This window comes from Suncus etruscus, chromosome 14, assembly GCF_024139225.1.
Source record: "Suncus etruscus isolate mSunEtr1 chromosome 14, mSunEtr1.pri.cur, whole genome shotgun sequence".
Classification (NCBI taxonomy): Eukaryota; Metazoa; Chordata; class Mammalia; order Eulipotyphla; family Soricidae; genus Suncus; species Suncus etruscus.
Window position 1 is genome coordinate 55171197 of NC_064861.1, and position 21994 is coordinate 55193190.

A 21994-nucleotide genomic window follows, 5' to 3' on the forward strand; every position below is an offset into this window, starting at 1 on the left:
GAGGAATGTCTCACCCCCTCCCCCCAGGGCCGGATTAACCAGGCGTGGCCCTGAAGACCCGCCTGGTGTGGGGGAAGTCATGCTCGCCTGGACTAAGTGGTCAGCCCAGGGGTCCGGTGGCTAGCTGTCCTGCCCAGAGCCCCCAACATACCAGTCAAAGGAACCCAGAAATCCTGGCATGCGGAGTGTTCTGGCCCCAGCCGTGCCTCTGCAGATTTTGGATGCCTAGGGAGGAATGTCTCACCCCCTCCCCCCAGGGCCGGATTAACCAGGCGTGGCCCTGAAGACCCGCCTGGTGTGGGGGAAGTCATGCTCGCCTGGACTAAGTGGTCAGCCCAGGGGTCCGGTGGCTAGCTGTCCTGCCCAGAGCCCCCAACATACCAGTCAAAGGAACCCAGAAATCCTGGCATGCGGAGTGTTCTGGCCCCAGCCGTGCCTCTGCAGATTTTGGATGCCTAGGGAGGAATTTCTCACCCCCTCCCCCCAGGGCCGGATTAACCAGGCGTGGCCCTGAAGACCCGCCTGGTGTGGGGGAAGTCATGCTCGCCTGGACTAAGTGGTCAGCCCAGGGGTCCGGTGGCTAGCTGTCCTGCCCAGAGCCCCCAACATACCAGTCAAAGGAACCCAGAAATCCTGGCATGCGGAGTGTTCTGGCCCCAGCCGTGCCTCTGCAGATTTTGGATGCCTAGGGAGGAATTTCTCACCCCCTCCCCCCAGGGCCGGATTAACCAGGCGTGGCCCTGAAGACCCGCCTGGTGTGGGGGAAGTCATGCTCGCCTGGACTAAGTGGTCAGCCCAGGGGTCCGGTGGCTAGCTGTCCTGCCCAGAGCCCCCAACATACCAGTCAAAGGAACCCAGAAATCCTGGCATGCGGAGTGTTCTGGCCCCAGCCGTGCCTCTGCAGATTTTGGATGCCTAGGGAGGAATTTCTCACCCCCTCCCCCCAGGGCCGGATTAACCAGGCGTGGCCCTGAAGACCCGCCTGGTGTGGGGGAAGTCATGCTCGCCTGGACTAAGTGGTCAGCCCAGGGGTCCGGTGGCTAGCTGTCCTGCCCAGAGCCCCCAACATACCAGTCAAAGGAACCCAGAAATCCTGGCATGCGGAGTGTTCTGGCCCCAGCCGTGCCTCTGCAGATTTTGGATGCCTAGGGAGGAATTTCTCACCCCCTCCCCCCAGGGCCGGATTAACCAGGCGTGGCCCTGAAGACCCGCCTGGTGTGGGGGAAGTCATGCTCGCCTGGACTAAGTGGTCAGCCCAGGGGTCCGGTGGCTAGCTGTCCTGCCCAGAGCCCCCAACATACCAGTCAAAGGAACCCAGAAATCCTGGCATGCGGAGTGTTCTGGCCCCAGCCGTGCCTCTGCAGATTTTTCATATTTTCAGATTTTTTAGTCCCAAATACTTGATGATTATTCTTGTTTTGACCAAAGAAAGGATTGCTCATCATCCTCTAAGTTACCTATAAAGATCAAATCAGTAGTAAATTTGCATAGAATTTTTCACTTCGATGTGCAAATGAGATTGTAATAACCATAAAATGAACCGCATTCAGTTTAAAACCATGCCACTGTTCAACTAGCCTCATTTTTTGATACTCTGGCATTATGACATTGGCTAACAATTAATCCCCTTACATTTACTTTATAATCTCTAAAATTGGGACCCTATTATACTTTTCTCAAAAATGTTCTGTGCCAAATGATCTAAAACATCTAAAACATTCACAATCAACAGAAATTGTTACAAGATCCATGATGATGATTCCCTTTAATCCTATGTTAAATTAGTATTCCTGGCCCAGAGTCACATACCACATACTTCACTACAAAATGGACATGCTTTCTCTTCAGGGTGCTCCCTATACACCATAAAAATTAGTTCTTAAGACTTTAGATCTCTAAAAGCAAATGCTCACAACTGCCTCCCACCATTAATCTGTATTCTGTTAACCATGCAGAGAGTTGGCCTCATTCTCAAGGAATGCTTTTCTGTCTTCGTAGCTTCTGCCCTACCTTTCTTCCCATCTTATTGCATCTTCAGTTTTTTTTACTGAGTCACAGACAGGAAATCATGGGTCAGATGCAGCATGAAATCTTACTTTCTTAAATCACAGGATACTGATTCATACTATTATTGCTTTTTTAATTAATAATGCATTACAATAATTAGAGGGCAGAAAATGTCACATTTCCACTTGTTTATAAAAATATATTACTAGGGCAAATTTGTGGCAAGGAGAAAGCTGGTGAGAGATATGTAATGGTTTCTATTCTCTGGGGAGAGTCCCACCATGGTATCAATACCTCTGTGGCTATAGTATAGGCAAACAGATGCTGTTTGTCATCCTGATTTCCTGTTGCATTTTCTTAGCATTCATTCTTTCTCTTTTTCACAATTTGGTTTAACATTCTAGTGTCTATAATGTATTTAACTACTAAGATTTAGAAAAAGAGAAAAAAATTATTCTTTCATAACTGTGATTTCAGTATATAAAAGGGTATATAATCTTTGTGTTTAGTAGTTTGTATAATCCAGTATATAAACTTTGAAGATCCTATTCCATTGCAGCTAAAGGGGTCAATGTGCAAACATTCATGGATTTTAAAATAGGTGTATTGGCAACAATTCTCAGGTTGTAAGATAATAGATTTAGGTCCTCAAAGTAACCAACCATCTTGTCTTCACATCATAGAAGAATTTTTATAGAAAACAAAACAAACACATTAAACAAACAACCTTGTAAGATATTTGTAGAAAGGGCTAGTTGTAGAGTGAAGGCTTTGAGACTCATCAATACATTTCCTAGTGGGAAGGTCCCTTGAGGCATGTTTCATTCTATCTGAAAACTTAAATATTTTAGGTCAAAGATTTAGCTTGCTGTGATTTGAAGCTATGTGAGAGGGATGGTGGCAGTGGAGAAAACACTTTTTAGCAGTCCCTGCCTCAAAGACTAGTGTTTCTTCGTTGCTAATTTTGAATTCAGCTTTTACATTTTCTTTTGTAAAGCATAGGGAGTACCTTCTAAGTGCTTAGAGGAGGACTGGAGATCCAAGGAAAATAGGAGCATTCTCTGGTAGCAACTTTTAGGTGAACTAGAGAGGTAATTCTGTGCTCCTAGAGTACAAGAATGCAGTACTGCTTAGACCTGCATGCTGGGGATCACTAGGGCCACCCAACTATGCATAGGAAATTACATGATGCGATTAATTGAATCCAGGTCTTACTTTCTCAATTTCAAAAGCCTCATATGGAGTTTTTGGTTTGATTTCAATGGTGCAATTATGATTGGGATTGTATCCCTTCAAATTATAACTCCCAGAAGTTGAAAATTGGACTCATTTCCCTTCTTATGGTATGGGCATAAAAGTTTAAAAGTTTCAGGGCCGGAGTGATAGCACAGCAGTAGGGCATTTGCCTTGCACACGGCTGACCTAGGACTGACCTGGGTTTGATCCCCAAGCGTCCCATATGGCCCCCTAGATAGGAGCAATTTCTGAGCACATAGCCAGGAGTAACCCCTGGTGTAGCCATCAAACTGAAATAAATAAATAAATAAATAATAAATAAGTTTAAATATTTCTAACTCAAGGGGCCGGAGTGGTGGCACAAGCAGTAGTGCACCTGCCTTGCCCGTTCTAGCCTAGGGCGGACCACGGTTTGATCCCCCCACATCCTTTATGGTTCCCAGAATCAAGAGCGATTTCTGAGTGCATATCCAGGAGTAACCCCTGAGTGTCACTGGGTGTGGCTCCAAAATATAAACAACAACAAAGAAATTTCTAATTCTGCTAATGAATGAATTATACTCATTTTATTTTATATCTTCTTTGGATGTAAAATCCAAATTACTGATGTCAGTCTGTTTCTTCAGTGTTAGATTTAGTAAGTTTTAGATTCCGTGCACCAAGTCATTGAGTAAACTTGTTTCACATGCTATAGGGATATTGTTGTTAATGTTTTGCTATCAATGTGTCAGAGTACCCTATTATCACAGTTAGCAATTACAAATTATGCATTGGTATTCATCTATCTAATGATTCATGTAAACAACTTCCCACCAATATTGAGACAAAGTTGATTATGCAGTTTAACATTTTGTTTGTCTCAGAGAGATTGGATATTGAGAAGAAATGAATATTTCAGTCCATATTTTTCACTCTCCGATCCAATCTTCATGTGCTTCTCCTAGTATGAGCACTTCACTTTCCACGTGAGACCAGTTCATAATATGACTGAATTAATAAAATACAAACTTATTCTAAAATGTCATAATTTTTATAAATTTATAAGATAATTTAATTTAAATATGTATTCTTATAATGATAGCTATATTATAATGACAGTGATATTATAATAATAGTGCCAGGTGATAAGAAATCTGGTAAACATTAATTTTATGTAAGAGAGCCAAGAATTAACACACATAATTTCCTAAGCACTACTCAGAGCAAATTCTAAGCACTGGGATTGTAGAAACCCTGAGCACTTTATGGCTTATCTCCCAAGCCAAAATCATTTACAGTATAACAATAACATTATTTGTATTAAATGCTGCAAGGAAACAGATGAATTGTGCTATTGAGATGTGCTTCTATATCTTTAGCTCCATTATCTGAATCAATGTTTCATTTTAGAATTTAAACAAAATGTGCTAGTCTCCTTTGACACTATTAAGGCATAGATCCTTCACTACAGAGTTTGCATGTTTATATGAAAGATATACATATCGATTAATGGTATTACAAACATGATACTTGACCCTCTTTTCTAATAAACAAAAGATTGATGGGAATATCACAGCTACATTTAGGTTGGAAAAATTTCACAGGAAATAAACTTTATAGTTAACAATTATACACACATAGAACTATTATACATAGAATTTTCAAATACATTATAAATATCTTCGATATTTATAATTATCACTTGCCATTGTAAAATAAGTATGTAAATGCCACTTGTATTTTCACTATCTATGGCTGCATAGTGAGTTGCTATGACAACCTGGATTAATTAAAAATCTTTCTATTACAAATCTTAACTTCTCAGGACTTGGAAGCTTCCGTCAACTTCCACCTGTACATTTTATTTTGAAATATAAAATTATATCATGCGCTGAATTATTTATGCAGGCCTTTTTTAATCCTCATTTCCAACTAAGATGTCTGTTGGTTTTAAGAAACTATTCATTCCTTGGTATTATTTTCTTGCTCATGATATACAAAGGAATAAACCAGTAGGATATTGCTTTTTTTTCCCAAAATAAACAGGAGACAAATGCAATATTCTTGTAAACAGATAAAAGGAGATGATAGTGCCTTATTCATTGTCAATTCAATATTGCTTCTAATATTAATATTGCCACCATTTTCCTCAATGAATTTTAAGTCCATGTAATGATTCTATTGGATTTGAAATGGTGATAAAGCATGCATTCATCTAATGTATTATTCACAGTGTTTACAAGTCTACTGTTGTTTGAGGCACTTTATTAAACACTGAACAATTATTGGGAAAGCAATCTGTATAGCAATCAATTCTGGGTAGTGCCTACTCATTTAATAAACTAGGATAGGACAATATAATAATTAATGCATCTTATATCACCAGTGTCTTCAAAAGAAGCATTTTAGAGCCACATTTGCTTACAGAGAGTTGATTCAGAATATACCATGAATGTACAATGATTTTACTAGAATAAGTGTCGAGTACAAACTATCTCCTTATTTCAGCCTTACATGTACCAACATAACTCTTTGGGGATGAAAAAAAACATTATATCTTGTCTTAAAATAAATATATGTTTTTCTATTTTACTGTCTGCTCTAATGATGACACAAGTATTTATTCCCTACTATGCTCCTTTTGGACTTATATCTAATAGTATCTGGAATTTTGATAAGATTGTTGTATTTATATGATTTGTGTATCTCTTAACTCAAAGCCTGACACATGCACCTAAATGTAGGTGTTTTGTTCATAAGTTAGCCAAAAATGTAAAGTAGACATGTAGAGAAATGGTTTAGATACATAAGAAAAGTGGTATAGAGACATAAATGTTGACTTATTAGTTACTATAATAATTTCCTGTTATTGGGATCTAAGTCTGTCTCTTTCAAGAAATACACATATATGGGACCAGTGTGATAGCCCAGAAGGTAGGGTGTTTGCATTATGAGTGACCAACCTAGCTTTGATCCTCAGTATACTAGATGGTCCCCCAAACATGCCAGGAGTGATGTATAAGCACAAAACCCTTGACCACTGCTAAGTGTGACTCAAATGCCTAAAAAATAAAATGTGTATGCTAATCTATAGAATATATAAATAAATATATAAATGTTAACATAAAATAAATTTAATAGTACATAATATATAAGAAATATAAAATATATTAAATTATTTCTTCCAAAGCTTAGGAAAGTATGAATCCATGGATTCCAGACTCCATTATCTGAGCATTAATTTTAAGCAGTTTTAATGGCTTTGAAGTATAAACAGAGACAGGATGTCTATGGAAAGGGAGACCCCATCTGTTGGGAACCCATACTAATAGCAGGGAGCTGTCCACTACCTGCCTGCTGAAGTTGTCTTCAAGAGGAGAAGTGATTAACCCAAATTGTAAAAATGCTTGTAAGACACAAAACTGAACACAAACTGAGCCAAACATGTTTATAAATAGAGTGATACTGTTTATTGGTTGCAAGAAATTAAATGAAGCTGAAGTGTCATGGGAATTACTAGAAATGTCCACAGGATAAATCTGGGCATGAACTCCCGTGCTTAAATCTCCCCACAGTAAAACTCAAGTTCACGTAACAGCATTAGAGTCCTTCAGCAACTGTCCTTATCTCTTCCAAAGCTTTACTCCCTGCTGCCTTCTCCTAGACATATGTCTTACTTTAGAACACTGAACTACTTTTATTTCCCTGAACTTATAAACCTTACAGAGATCAAATTGTTTGCAAATGGTGGGTTGGGGAGGGGGCAGAATTTTTATCCAGAAAGACAATCCCTAAATGAGACTCTAAAATATTACGAGGCTGTGAAAATCTATGCCTGCCCAGTGGTTCCCGACTGTGAGAAACTGTGAGTGTTGCCTATGAGTGTTTTTCCACTGTCCTGACTCCTGAACCTCTTGGGAGTGGGCCAAAAAGGGTCCAGAAAAATAGCTCTCCCAGAGGCTCTTCCACGGGCCAGAATGCCAAGAAACTGTGTCCAACCATGAAAACTGGCTATCCGCAGTATTCTGTAGAAAGGCAGGTCCCCTGGTTGTGATGTCAGGCTGTGAAAATCTATGCCTGCCCAGTGGTTTCTGATTGTGAGAAACTGTGAGTGTTGCCTGTCTGTGTTATTCCACTCTTCTGTCTCCTGAACCTCTTGGGAGAGGGCTGAAAAGGGCCCAGAAAAATAGCTCTCTCAGAGGCTCCAGAAGAGCAAAGCCACTCCGCTTACCCTCGCTCCGCGCGCTCTTTCTAATGAAAGAACGCCACTGCAACAAAAAGAAAAAATCACACTAGGAACTGTGCTGGATCACTGAAGCCCAGCATTTCTCTCCGGACTGTCTTCTCTGCTGTGTTCTCAGGCCTAAGATTTAATCCTGTGTGAGGTTTCATCCACGGAGGGCTCCCCTTCCTTGGAGGCGAGTCAACCCACCCAGAAAGGGCGGAGTCAGAGGAGCGAGACCACGCACATCATTTAGCCAATGAATATCACAACAACACATAGAAAAACCCACAATACAAGTGTGACAAAGGGAAAACAATGCAGGACACTATCAAACATAGAGAATGAAGATGACACATCTGATGACCAGAAAACAGCCAACCACCTAACCAATCTCTCAGATAAGGAGTTTGCACAAGAAATATGAAATATGCTCAAAGAACTCAAAGAAACCATGGATCGAGTTGAACAGAACACTAATAAGAACTAAGAAAATATTAAGACAGAAATCAGAAAACTCCAAACTGAAATAACAGGTCAAATAACAGGTCTAAAAAGTCAGTAAACAAATTGAATGACAAAATGGATGAGCTCTCCAAGAGGGTAACAGAAGCTGAGAATAGAATTAGTGTTGTAGAAGATAAGATAAATAACAACTCCATACAGCAGGAGAGATTGGAAAAAAACCTTAAAGCAAATTAATAGACAATGGAAAAATTAGTCAAAGAATATGAACAGATGAAAATAGAAGTCTACGATAAGCTCAATAGAAACAACTTAAGAATCATTGGAGTCCCGGGGCCAGAGAGACAGCATGGAGGTAAGGCACTTACCTTTCATGCAGAAGGACGGTGGTTCGAATCCTGGCATTCCATATGGTCCCCTAGGCTTGCCAGGGGTGATTTTCTGAGCATAGAGCCAGGAGTAATCCCTGAGCGCTGCTGGTGTGACCCCCCCCCAAAAAAAAAAAAAAAACTAAAAAAAAAAACTTGTAAAGTTACTTGAAACTCCTCTTACTCCCAAAAGTAGCCCCAATGCAAGATCTCTTCCAGGACCTCCCTGCCACAAACCTTTTGACAACCTGAAGAAGGTCAGGGGGCGGGATGGAAAGGTGCCTGAGAACCCACACACCACAAGAAAAACCCAAAAGACAATGGAAATAACTGTACTTTCAACATAAGCATAAGACCTGTATTACACCACCTCTTTACTTGCTTTTCCCCAAATGTAAAGTATTCTACTGCATCACTTTGGTCCTTTAAATACTTCTTTACTTTTTTTTTTGTTTTTTTTTGTTTGTTTTTTGTTTGTTTGTTTTTACTATATTTTTAAATGTGTCTTTCCTACATATACATATGTGAACACATATATTTTTATGCCTATATATATATACATATATATATATTTTTTAACCTTCTCTGGGTATGTGACCTGTTTTTGTTTTCCCCTTTGTCCACCCCCAAATACACCAACAATATAAGGTAGCGCCATTTCCCCCTGCAAAGGCACATTAAAAAAAGGGGAAATCTTACATACAAAAAAAGAGCGCCTATCTACTAGAGATGGGAACCCATAGTTGTTTACAATACAGGGATATCTCCTACCTTGAAAAAATGTCATGTGGAATCAATTTAGATCTCAGGAGATTAGATAGATTCCATCCATCCTTGAACCCTGGATCCCTGACATAGAAACACAACTACAGGAAACAGATCCCAGCCAGGACAGCCTTAATACGGCAGGGTCACCAACAAGTCCCAGCTCCAATATGATATCCTGACAACGGGAAAATTGGGAACAACTTTACCTAAGAGTAGATTACCCAACCTTAACATCTAACAATAAGACAAAATCAGAAGACTTGTCACCCTTGGTAGATCCAAAAACCAAGATCGCGATTAACAGATGACTGGCTGCTAGAACCAGGACCAGATGGTGTACACCGAGGGACCAATAAAAAAGCCCTAATCTAGGGTTTGAACTACGACCTGCACAAAAACCATGAACCTCACTTCCAAAGGTCTAGCAGAGACAATTGTAATGGAATCTGGCTTCTGGAAGCACAAAGAAAAATGCTATCCTAAGTGCCATCCTAGGTACAGTGCAAAGACCAAGACCACCAACCACAGAAGATGGATTAAAATGACACTGAGGGAACAGAACTCCTGAACCACAAAGACTGACGTCATCATAAGTCCCAACCCTGAATCTGTGCAGACACTGAGATCTTTAGACACAGAGGTCTGATTGTAACACCCAGAACAGAACAGAAGTCTCCCAAACACGACAAAAAACCACAGGGAGAGTAAATGATCCTGAACAGAGCCTATAGTTGATCCCATGACAATATACTCCAAGGATGAAGAAACCCATAACTTTTAGGCCAAGTGAATTCCTTCTCGAATGACCCCAATATTTACTGTGCCAGGGCAGGAGGGAAAAAAACATAGCACAAAACATTGTTTACTTTTTATATATTATTTTTTTACCTTCATTTATTATTATTATTATTTTTACTTACCTAACTATTTTTGGTCGATTTCTCTTTTTGGGTGTGGTTATTGAAGCTATTGTCCCCAGATATACCTATTTTTTTCTCTTCTTTTCTTTTCTTTCTTTATGGGCTATGTCATGTTTTTTATCTCAAGACCATGGCGGTTTTTGTTTTTTTGGTTTTTTTTTGTGTTTTTTTTTGTTCGTTTGTTTTCTTTTTCTTTTTTCTTTCTTTTTATACTGACAGAATGTTTCATTTTCTTTTTCCTCCTTCACCCTTCAAATCGATGATAAGAGCCTCTAGAAGGACTCTGCCCACTTTCGGAGTATTAGACTTTTACACCAGTTTACTACTTTTCTCTTCTTCAAACCAAACCACGCAAATTAAACTAGCTAGGTCTGCCTCCCAGTTAGAGGGGGAAATTAGGGAGGCACCTAGACCAATCAGATGCAAGACTACTATGTAGTAGGATAGGTACATAGGGGACCACACAATCTAGCAGCCCTGTGGGTGAGGGAAGAGGATACGAGAGAGGACAAAAACGGAGGTGTAGGGAGGAAAATTTGGTGATGGGAACCCCCCAGATGTTATCTACATATTTAACTAAAATATTATTGTCAACAACATGTAAACCACTATGATCAAAATAAAAATTATATTAAAAAAAAAGAATCATTGGAGTCCCAGAGACACAAGAAGAAAATTACCAGGAAGAATCAATGATAAAGAACATTATTAAAGAGAAACTTCCAGAGCTAAAGAATACATGAGTTCAAATCCTGCATGCCCAAAGAGTACCAACCAATAGAGATCCCAGAAAAAATACCCCAAGACACAACCTAGTCACAATGATGAATCCCACAGATAGAGACAGATTTCTGAAAGCAGTAAGATCAAAAAGGGAAATAACATTCAAGGGAACATCCTTGAGATTTACAGCAGACCTGTTACCAGAAACACTCAAGGCTAGAAAGCAGTGGTGGGACATAGTGACAAAACTGAATGAAATAAAAGCTTCGCCTAGAATACTGTACCTAGCAAAACTCACTTTCATGTTTGACAGAAGAATACATGGTTTCACAGACAGACAACAGCTCAGAAACTTTATAGACTCAAAACCATTCTTAAGTGAAAAGCTTAAAAACCTACTTTAAAACAAGACTGACCAAAAGACACATGAAATTTCGATATAAAGATGTCATTAAATCCCAGGACAATTTTTTCTCTCAATGGACTAAATGCACCAGTTAATAGACACAGAGTGGCTAAATGGATCGAAAAACTCAATCCAACCATCTGCTGCCTACAAGAAATGCACCTGAATAGTCAGAACAAACATAGACTCAAAATACAAGGCTGGAGGAAATTATTCAAGCAAACAACACCCATAAAAAAGCTGGAGTGGCCATACTAATATCAAATAATGCAAACTTTATACTCAGGAAAGTTGTAAAGGACAAAGATGGACTTTTTGTATCAAGGGGTATGTTCAGCAGGAAGAAATCACTCTCCTAAGCATATATGCATTGAATGAAGAGCTAGCAAAATATTTAATACAATGTTGACAAATATAAAAAATAATATCAATAACAACACAATAATTGTGGGGGACCTCAACATGGCTTTGTCAACACTGAATAGGTCAACCAGACTAAAACCCAACAAGAATATACTAGACCTGAGGAGAGAAATGGAAGAAAGTGGCCTAGTAGATATATATAGGACACTCCATCCCCAGAAACCTGGATACACATTTTTCTCCAATGTACATGGGACATTGTCCAGGATAGACTACATGCTAGCACATAAAACATACCTCCATAATATCAAGAGGATAGACATTTTGCAGGCTAAATTTGCTGACCACAAGGCTCTGAAATTATATGTGAATCCAAAGGGACACAGAAGAAAAACTTGAACACCTGGAAGTTAAACAGCCTCATACTCAATAACCAGTGGGTCCTAGATGAAATCAAGGAGGAAATCAAACTTTCCTGGAAACAAATGATAATAAAGACACAAACTATCAGAACTTATGGGACATGGCAAAAGCAGTACTGAGAGGAAAATTTATAGCTTTGCAAGCACACATCAGGAAGAAGGAAGGAGCTCACCTGAGTAGCTTAATGACAAAGCTAATAGAACTAGTAAGTGCTCAACAAAAGGACCTAAAAATAGGGAGACAGAAGGAAATAATAAAGTTGAGAGCAGAAATCAACAAAGTGGAAACCCAAAAAACAATCTGAAAGATCAACAAAAGCAGAAGTTGGTTCTTTGAAAAAATAAACAAGATTGATAGACCATTAGCAAAACTTACAAAGAAAGAGAGAGAGAAAAACTTGATAACTCATATTAGAAATGAAAAAGGGGAGATCACTACCGATATTGCAGAGATTCAAAGGGTAATCATAAACTACTTTAAGAAACTCTATGCCACTAAAATGAGAACCTGGAAGAAATGGATAAATTTTTGGACTCTTATAATCTCCCACGGTTGAATAAAGAGAATGTAGCATATCTAAACAATCTCATCTCTATTGATGAAATTAAAACAGTAATCAAATGTCTACCCCAAAACAAAAAGCCCAGCCCAGAGAGATTCACTAATGAATATTTCAAACCTTCCAAGAAGAACTACTACTTATCCTGGCAAGACTCTTCATGAAATAAAAAAAAACCAGGAACACTAGCAAATAGCTTTTATGAAGGCAACATCACCTTGAGACCTAAACCAGACAGAGATGCTACAAAAAAAGAAAATTCCAGACCAATATCCCTGATGAACACAGATGCAAAGATCCTCAACAATAACCTGGCAAATAGGATTCAATGCCTCATTAAGATCATCCACTACGATCAAGTAGGTTTCATCCAGGAATGCAAGGATGGCTTAACATCCATAAATTTATCAATATAATACAGAACATCAACAAGAAGAAAAATAAAAATCACATGATCATATCAATAGATGCAGAGAAAGCATTTGATAAGGTCCAACACCCTTTCTTGAGCAAAAATCTCAGAAAGAAGGGAATAGAAGGAACCTCTCTGAATATCGTTAAAGCCATCTACCACAAACCAGTTGCAAATATTATCCTCAATGGAGAAAAACTAAAAGCCTTCCCTCCTAAGTCTGGCACAAGGCAAGGCTGTCCTCTCTCACTACTCCTATTCAACATAGCACTGGATGTCCTTGCTATAGTGATCAGGCAAGAAATGGAAACACATATCTGCTCATGGGTTGGCAGGATTAACATCATTAAAATAGCAATACTCCCCAAAGCATTGTATAGATTTGATGTGATCCCTCTAAAAGTATCCATGACATTCTTCAAAGAAGTGGATCAGGCATTTTTAAAATTCATTTGAAACAATAAATACCCTCAAATAGCCAAAGCAATTATTGGGAAAAAGAATATGGGAGGCATTACTTTCCCATCTTTAAACTTTACTACAAAGCAATATTTATCAAAACACATGGTATTGGAATAAAGACAGACCCTCAGATCAGTGGAATAGACTTGAGTACTCAGAGAATGTTCCCCAGACATACAATCATCTAATCTTTGATAAAGGAGCAAGAAGTGCTAAATGTAGCTTAGAAAGCCTCTTTCACAAGTGGTGTTGGCACAACTGGCTAGCCACTAGCAAAAAAGGAAACTTAGACCTCCAGCTAACCTCATGTACAAAGTAAAATCCAAATGGATTAAAGACCTCGATATCAGACCTGAAACCATAAGGTATATAGAACAACACGTATGTATAACACTTCATGACATTGAGACTAAAGACATCATCAAGGAGGAAATGGCACTCTCCAAGCAAGTGAAAGCAGAGATTAATAGATGGGATTATATTAAGCTGAGATGTTTCTGCACCTTGAAGGAAATAGTGCCCAGGATACAAGAGCCACCCACTGAGTGGGAGAAAGTATTCACCCAATACCCATCAGATAAGGGGCTAATATCCAAAATATACAGGGCACTAACAGAAGTCTACAAGAAAAAATAATCTAATCCCATCAGAAATTGGGGAGAAGAAATGGACAGACACTTTGATAAAGAAGAAATATGCATGGCCAATAGGCACATGCAAAAGTGCTCATTAATTATTAATCATTAATCATTAGGGAGATGCAAATCAAAACAACTATGAGGTACCACCTCACACCACAGAGATTGGCATACATCATAAAGAATGAGAACAAGCAGTGTTGGCAGGGATGTTGTGATACAGGAACTCTTATCCACTGCTGGTGGGAATGCTGACTAGTTCAACCTTTCTGGAGAGTGATATGAAGATTCCTCCAAAAACTGGAAATTGAGCTCCCATATGATTCTGTTATACCACTCCTAGGAATATACCCTAGGAACACAAAAATACAATACAAATACCCCTTCCTTACACCTATATTTATTGCAGCACTATTTATCATAGCAAGACTATGGAAACAATCAAGATGCCCTTCAACAGATGAATGGCTAAAGAAACTATGGTACATATACACAATGGAATATTATGAAGCCATCAGGAGAGATGAAGTTATGATATTTTCCTATACATGCATATACATGGAATCTATTATGCTGAGTGAAATATGTCAGAGAGAAAGACAAAGATGGAGAATGTTCTCACTCATCTATGGGTTTTAAGAAAAATGAAAGACATGTCTCATCAATTTTCAGAGACAAAAGAGAGGATGGCTAGACGTTACAGCCGACCTCATGAACCTCACCATAAAGAATGATGAATTTAGTTAGAGAAATAACTACATTGTGAACTATCCTAACAATGAGAATATATGAGGGAAATAGAAAGCCTGTCTAGAGTACAGGCGGGGGTGAGAGGGGAGGAGGGATATTTGAGTCATTGGTGATGGGAATGTTACATTGGTGATTGGGGGTGTCAACTTATACGACTGAAATCCAAACACAATCATGTTTGTAATCAAGGTGTTTAAATTAAGATATTATAAAAAATAAAAATAATATAAATTATACATAAAAATTACATATTTTAAATTAAATAACCTCTACTAATAAAGGCTCCAAAAGTAGAAATACTCCATTGCTCTCTACATGGCACTTCTACTATTGCTTGGAGAGTGCCGTTTCCTTCTTGAAGATGTCTTTAGTCTCAATGTCATGGAGTGTTATACCTACATGTTGTTCTATGTACCTTATTGCTTCAGGTCTGATATTGAGGTCTTTAGTCCATTTGGATTTTACTTCATACATGATGTTAGCTGGGGGTCTAAGTTCGCTTTTTTGCTAGTGGCTAGCCAGTAGAGTGTTAATATTGGAATGCAATTTTAATATTTATTGTTATTTACTGCATTCTTTTTAAGCTCTTAAGGATCATAGTAGTATCCTGCACTTTGTATTCAGTGTTTCTAATATGTCTGGAATTGTTTTTCTGCATTATTTTTCTTCAGAGATAAGGCTTGATTCATGAGATTATTTTTATAAACATTGTTCACATATTGGAAACTCTTTAATATCTAGAATTCATTATCTGGAATTATAAAGCATAAAAAGACTGACCTCTGAATAATGTATTTGAGTATTATTTAAGCACTTTTTTTTTTTTTTTTTGGTTTCTGGATCACACCCAGAAGTGCTTAGGTGTTACTTTTGGTTCTATGCTCAGAATCACTCCTGGCTCAGGGGACCAAGGGAATGCAGGAATTCAAACCACAGTCTTTCTGCATGCAAGGCAAACTCCCTACCTTCATGCTATCTCTCCGGCCCCTTATTTAAGCATTTTAATTTTAATTTTTCAGACTCCAATAATATATTCATGATAATAATTGATATTTTTATATGTAAAGCTATTTGTTTGGGTTCCTTGATAGTGATACTTTTAGATTGGTATACTCAATGTAAAAGAGACTATTGATAGCTTCACAAATTGAGGTCTCCTAAACATGAAGAAATCTTCTTATTCTCATATGAGTCTTTACTGATTTCATCTGTGTCATTTTCGAATCAAGGCAATTATATTGATTATATGCAATGGAGCATTGAAAAGTAACTGTGTTGTTAGTGGAACTGTATGAGTAGTCAATACCAAATGTGGACATTGGTCACAGAATATTAAAACATTATGTAACCATGGGAAATCATTGATGCTCATCATCTGTATATGATGAACAAGATGTATGGACTAAATGTATGATTGATCAGATTGTTCATTGTTCCTCATTAGAATTTTCAACAGGCACTATATAACCTGAATTAAAAATGGGTGACTTACTCTGTTTCATATATCCTATAAGCTTAGTGTACTATGAAAATTGATTAGGCATTGTAATACAATTGATTAATGTAGTTTTATGGCAGATTCTCTTAAGATAACAGCAATTGGAGATAGTCTGAATACAAAACTTTTACTAAATAGTACTTGATTCTTTTATTGTCTCCTTCTTGACACTATAACATTGATAGGTTTCTACAATTTTATAGTTCTTAGAACCCATACTTTAGTTATTTATTTAGTTCCACATATTTTTCTGGTAATCATGAAATTAAAATTGATTCTTTGGCTTCTGAGATTCACTGTTTCCTACACCCCAGGCAGCACAACTTAATTCAGATAACCAGTAGAGAAATTAAAATACATCTCTCTTCTTAGGTTTTGTGAAAAGGGAGAGATATTTTTGGTCGTCCCTTTTTCCAGCGCAAGTTGTTACCTGGCATGTATATATGCATAAAGGCACATATCTACACATGACATTATGATCAATGTTGGGATCCACACATCCTTTGAACTTTATGATTAATCTGTTTGCATGATAAATCATGAAAGGATTCCAGCTGTACAACCTCAACTAGATGAATTTTAATTCAATTTTTTCTTATTTGATTATCTGAGGAGAGTCCCACTAGTGGAGGAACCAGGGGTTATTCACTTTTTTAAATAAGGCCTTAGGTTGCACAGTATCATTGTCCTGCTAAGAGTTGTACTTGTTTTAGGAATTTCATTCAGCAATGACTGGTATTACTTGGAAATGTGAGATGTTCCAGCAGTTGAATTTAGGACTTACTACACAAAAGGCATGCACACTGCCATTAGCCATATTCTTGAGTTTCTCAAATATTTTTAATGCTTTGTCTTTGAAATAGGATGATTGTTTTTAGATTTTATTTATCTTATAAAATAGTTATTTGTATATTGTATGTGTCCTGGGAAACCTAAAATTAAATTACAATTGTTTTTTGAGAACTCTAAATATGTTTGTAGTTCTTAAAATAGGTTTAATAATTCTGAACTCTGAGAGGTTATTTTAATATAATGAGTGTAAATGTGTTATTCAAATACATTTCTTTCTCACATTATTAAAAGGGTACTAAGGAAAAAGTAAGTGCCTAATAAATACTATGTATTTGCCAGATATAAATGATAATGTTTTTTAGGACTATTTGATATGGTGAAAATAAAATAAGATTTCAGTAAAACACAGAATTCAGTTCAGTATTACTTGCTATTGTGGTCTTGTTTAAATTGCTTTGTAATTTAATCTTAAAATAATACTTATTTCAAACAACAGTTTGGCAGGGATAGGAAAATTTATAAAAGCAAACTTTAAGTGAATGTTATAAAAGATAAATATAAAATGTAGTATTTTTCTTGTTTTCAGAGTTTTGCTTTTAAAGATCAAAATTTAGAACATTTTAATATTAATAATAAAATATGTACATGCATTACATTTTAACATTTAATTGCTGCATACACGAAGAACAAAATAAAGATTAATTCACTTCAGAGACTGCAGTCTATTATTCTGAGTGCTTGGGGAGAAAGAGTTTTAGTTCCCCAAGGAAGACATGACTTTTAGAAATAAAGATTAGCCATAGGGTGCCGTTTCTGTGGTGCTGAAACATAGTCAAACTGGGGCCTACACATTTAAAGTGAACATAATGAAACAAATCTTAGGAGGAAGTTAAAAAAGTGTCTAACACAAAATAACAACCATTTAAAAACAACTGTAACCTCCTAAACTGATGGTTGCTGCTATAATTACATTTTCTTTCTTCATGTTTTTTAATTTCAAAATAATTAACACATTGCACAGATTGAACTTTTTTAATTTTTAAAAATTACTTCCAGAAGCACTTCCCTTTTCTTCAATAGTTGTTATACTTTCCCTGAACACAATTATTTGATAATTTATTATGAGCATATTTACTCATTGGCCCACAGTTTTGAAAATTCTCCTTAGTTTTGTTGGATAACTACACATTCAGTTCTTAAGATTTGTATATCTTTTAAAGCAATTTATCAGAGTTCAGTTATATAATATTATTATCAATGTATTTCCCAATCATCCTGTTGAGTTTAAGAGGGCTGGCCTTTCTTTTTTTTTATAATAGCTTATTTTTATTGAGGATCAGAAGTTAATATACGGTTAACATTATTTCTGCACACATCTTTCCAACAATACCCCCATGGCCTGAGCACTTCTTACCTTCACAGTAGCCCAAGGGCCCCTTTCATAATAGCTCAATCCAGGGCCTATTTTAGTAACATAGGATTGAAACATAAACCAATCAGATTTGTACAAGTACAACAATTTTAACCAATGGGAGCATAAACACATTTTGATGGCGGGAAGGATAAAGAGGAACCTGGCAGGATGGGGGGAGGGGAAGCAAATTCTTAAACAAATAGCTAATTGATATTTACGCAAATACAATTATTTGTTTAGCCTATTTTCCATTTAGATCTATCTTTTGTGCAAGCAATAAGGATCATAATTTAAACTTTACAAAAACATATCTATAACTACATGCTTGAGAGCAGTTACAAAAACAGGTTCCATGAAAAGGTTAAGGCATCTGGTTAAGCCAGATTCTTTTGCTGAGCTAAATTTATTTGCAGAGTTTTCTATTGGTTCGGGGCTATGCAAACTTTTGTGGCTTGAATCAGACAGGCGGTGGAAAATTCATTCAGAGTTCCTTTGATATGTGGGGTGCTCGATCTCCCACATCTCCCCCTGTTTAGTATACAATATAGAAGGGACAGACGTGCCTCGGTGGACTGGCCACACTGGGTGAAGAGGTGTGGGGCTTCCAGTCACCGCATCTGCTACCTTGATTCAGTCGTTTCCAAAGCTTGGCAAGGCACAGATTGAGGTCTATGAGCCAGCTCCTCGATAACTTCAAACTTAAGTGGCGGAGAGTTGGCAGGAGGGGAGATGTCAGGTGTCAGCTGGTCTTCTGAGGTGCATAGTTGTTGGTATAGAACCTTTGAGTCCTTTCTGGTTGCTTCATCCACTTGATTCTTTATGAAGGTGGTGAGTTTGCGAAAAGCCCAAGGACCAAAGGAAACTAGCAACATAAAGCCAATGAAGGGCCCCAAAAAGGCTGGGAGCACTGTTGTTATCCATGGAGTGTTAGAAAACCAATTTTTGTACCAGCTCTCACTCTGCTCTATATCTTTTTGTCTATTTACTAAATTATCCCCTATGTGTTGAATGCTATCTCTAGCTAAGCCGAATTTATTTTAAAAAGCAACATTTTACTCTAAGGATGACACAAATTCCCCCCTCCCTCAAAAAAATGTTAAATTTTGAACCACGGAGGTTATTCTGCACTCTTTGCTAGGAAATCAACAGTAGTGTAAACTTCTTTAAGTTTGTAAACATTTTTAGCAACAGTTATAAGGCATTAGCAGATTCTAGAGTATGAACCAATGAATAAATATTTGTGCTTACACCAATAACACCTAGGCCTTTTAATAAGGCTAGGGTGATGGCAGTGTTTGATTTTTGTACTGCAGCGGGGAGAGACACAAGATTATATTTAAGAGGTAATAAGGCAATTTTTGATCTAACAGTCAATTTAGGCATTAAAACAACCAAAACACAGTGGTACTAGGACTAAAGAAACAAATGTAAAACAATGGGGGAGATAAACTAGTGAAACAGGCAGAGGGCTGGCCTTTCTATACCTGGTCTCTCCCCAACAAAATCATTATTCATGATATAATTTTAAGTTTGAAACAACCCTTTTTACTCAGGCAAGTAGATATTGGTCTGCTTTCTAAATATCTGTGTGGCTAGAATTTCTAAAATACTTGTAAAGCAGGTATCTAGTGCCTGTCCTATATTAATGATAAATTATGATATTTTAGTTTCAGATGTTATCAATTATTTTAAGCATATATACTTGGTTTATGTTGGAAAATAAAAGAAATTTTGCAGAATTTTATCTATCATGCCCTTCAAAATAAGTAACAATAAGGCAGAGAGAAATCTCAAGGGTAAAATGACTGGACAAATATACCAGTTTATCTGTTTCTGACCTCTCTCAAAGGGGTCATAATGTCTAGAACATTTTATGTATGAAGTAGCTATTGAATTAATTAAAATGGATTTGCATCCTAATTTTGCACATCTAGCTGCACAAATAGGAGTTTAAATTACAAGCATACATTTCTTTTTGGTTAAAAGTGTTATTTTGACAAATACCTCAAAAGGTACAAGTTATCCTGATTCTGATATTTTATGTACCTCACTAAGAATATTAAAGAATTCAAATGGTCAGTATACTTTAGTTGAATTTGTTATCATTTAATAAATAGTTAAAAAAGGATTCGATTTTTATAATAGAAAGACCCTAGCAAAAGTGACATTTCAGGTCTATTTTAGAAATAGCATCTCCCTTTAAAATCAAGATAAATGGCAACAGACTTTGTTTTATTGGCTCTCCCAGTGCACAGAACCAATACTTGCATCAACAACTGAGCAGAGATATTCCATTGTATGGGAAAGGATAAAAAATGAATGCATTCACTGGCCTGTGTCCCTCCCCTGAGAAGGACAAATGATTTTCCTGAACAATGTTAGTCCAATATCCAATATAAAGTTAAATCAACCTACTCAGGTCATGTTGATGGAATATAGTGCCACTGTCACCTGTCTTTAGAAAGAATTTCAGCATGATGCCCACAAAGGTTGTATATGACAGTGAAAGTCCGAAGGTCTATTAGCATCTTTTCATGTCTTACGTTAGTATGATTGTTTAGAATTTTTATGATGGATAACCTTTGAACAGAGAACAATGAATAACCTTAAAAAGCATTAGGAGAAATTGACATGTGGATATATATAAATATTTACACATCTGTAGCTATTTACAAAATTTAATGATTGGATAGTTCCTAATAATATAGGAACAATTATTGGTCATGACCTAAACATTTGGTTTATTATAATGTATGAATTAAGAATAGTACAAATCAAATATCACTGGTAACATTGAAGCTGCATAAGAGTAAATATATTTTTTAATTTAAAACAGCTTATTAGTATTACCATGTATAAAAATGCACTTCAATAGTCTATAAAATATGCAAAATTAATTGCTGTGTTAGAATAATTGCTGTTTTCTTAACAACATTATCATGGCATATTGGTTTTATAATTCAAGATTAAAAGTAACTGTCACAGTCAAACCTCAAAATAAAGGAAGTGTTCTGAAAAAACTAATCAGAGCTATGTAAATCTATGTATTTCACAAGAGTATTTATCACAATGTATTTTGTGTCAATAAACAAAACTGAACAATCTTAGATGTTCAACAATATCTCATTAAATTAACAAATTCATATTCAATAAAAGGAATACTATAAAGACATAGTAGCATTCTTTAAAGATTGTTCAATTACATTAGTTAGAAAAAAGCAGAGATAATATATATTATGTATATATATATATCACATACAGTATTTTTCACAGTGAACCTATGTTAACTCTGATCAGTATTTCTGTATTAATTTTAATACTTAGTTTTGTTTAAAATAAGAATTTCAATCCCTTTTAAAATAACAGTAGGAAGAACTCTCTGAAGAGCTTACATACTTCAATAATATGCTTCTAGTGTAATTTATAATAAATTTTCAGCCCATCTCTTGATTCTCCTATGATCCATTCAATGCCTCATATTGTGGCAGGTACAAGGAGATGCCAAGATCATTTTCTTTTGGTTCTTAGATAATTCGTGGGACTTAGAAATAACACTCTTAAACCTTTGTAGCATTATTTTGATTAGTTT